The sequence below is a fragment of the Sciurus carolinensis genome, unplaced genomic scaffold, assembly GCF_902686445.1.
Source record: "Sciurus carolinensis unplaced genomic scaffold, mSciCar1.2, whole genome shotgun sequence".
Lineage (NCBI taxonomy): Eukaryota > Metazoa > Chordata > Mammalia > Rodentia > Sciuridae > Sciurus > Sciurus carolinensis.
In genome coordinates, this window is record NW_025920187.1 from 486,764 (window position 1) to 488,556 (window position 1,793).

The following is a 1,793-nucleotide window of genomic DNA, read 5'->3' on the forward strand; positions in this document are numbered from 1 at the left end:
AGAGGGCAGGCTTCAGTGACCCATTGGACATCTGCAGCACCATGTGAACAGTCAGGGCTGTTTCCAAAATGGTCTACAAATGCCTTTAAAGGATCCTAAGCAACTGAGCCAGGTGTGGTGGTGCATGCCTGTAATTGCATGGGCTCAGGAGGTTGAGGCAGGAGGATCACTGGTTCAAAGCCAGCCTCTGTAAAAGTGAGGTGCTAAGCAAATCAGTGATGACCTGTCTCTACATAAAACACAAAACAGGCTGGATTTGTGGCTCAGTGGTGGAGGGCCCCTGAGTTCAATCCCTGTTACTCGTGTCCACCCAAAAAGAACCTTAAGCAACTATTATCATCATATCCTCATGGAAGGGGTGTTTCTACAGCAAGGTAGTGAGATCCTAATACTATGTAGCTCAGCTGCTTGATCACCAAATTAGTGAATTTCACAGTCAATGCAAAGCGGGCGGAGGTAGAGGAGTCGATTTGGCTTTACTATCTTTCAAAGATGAGTGGAGAAACACTTTTTTACACCTAGAAGAGGCCCAAGAGTGAAGAGTCAAGTTCAGTCCTAAATATCCACCAGAGGAAATCTCTGACCTTGGTTTCATCCTGCTTGCCAAATAGGGCTTTAAATAAGGGGAAATAGGTGAGGGAATTCAGAGTCATTTACAGGGGAGCAGGTGACTGAATAGTGTCTCAAGCCTCACTTCAGTTCTGAACTACTCTATGCACATCAGCTCAGATAAAACCATAGGTTAAATAGAAGTGAGACTGTGACTGTATGGTACCACTCACCATTTAGGTGAGGTTTAAACACCACCAGGAATGAAAACAAAGCTAGGGTGCAAATTATGTCATCCGATCTCATCATCAGAAGTGCTGGAGATTCCTGTAATAGAAAAGGAACCTTCACAGCTTCTACATTTTATTTCTCGTTTTAAAAATCAGACACGATTGTGGGTGACATTCATATTATGTTTGTAGCTTCCTATGTATGTAAATACTACAAAGATCTTTTAAAAGCTAGAATGTGATGAAGTGAATAGGGAAATTCCAGTCATTTTTAACAAGCAAGTGATCAGAGAAGCCAAATGTATAATTCAGGGCTCCAGAGTGAAGAAGCAGGTTTTTAATTTTGTGTCAGAGCATTAGATTTGTTACCCACAGTAGTTGAGTAGATCCAGAAACACTCATCCCTGCAGGGAAACGCATATCAGGTCTCGCTCCCCACTCCCTGCTGGGCCTTCTCCCTCTCCCATTCTCCTTCTCTACTCAGCTAGATTTCCTTTTGCTCCTCTATTAGTTTATATTTCATTGGTTCTTGATGCCATCCTGTCCTTTCCTCCCCTTTCTTCTAGAAATGGGTTTTATTCTAGAACTCCCCAGTCCTGTACTCATCCCAGGACAGGACAACATTTATCAGCATCCATAGAAGATCTAGAGTCTCTTGGACATTATTCCCATGGGAACAGGTCTTTGGGAAAACCTGCCATCTTCTTCTGGAATACTTTATTAAAGGCTTCATCCTGGGCCACTGTGAAGTGATTCTTCCAGTCCCCACAGATGCCTGGAAACATGAAGGAGAGAAGGATCGGATCTAGTGACAGGTCTGAAGACTGGGATGTCCTCCTTGCTCTGTCAAGACAGCACAATGACCACTGGGTCATGGTGAGTCCTCCTGCTGACTGGCCACCATACCCATTTATACTTCTACCTGCCTGGAAAGGTAGAAGGTCCTGACCTCCCTTTTCTCTCAAATCTTCCTGTGGAGATTCCAAAAGCCTCAATGCTGGCTGCAAAATCAGA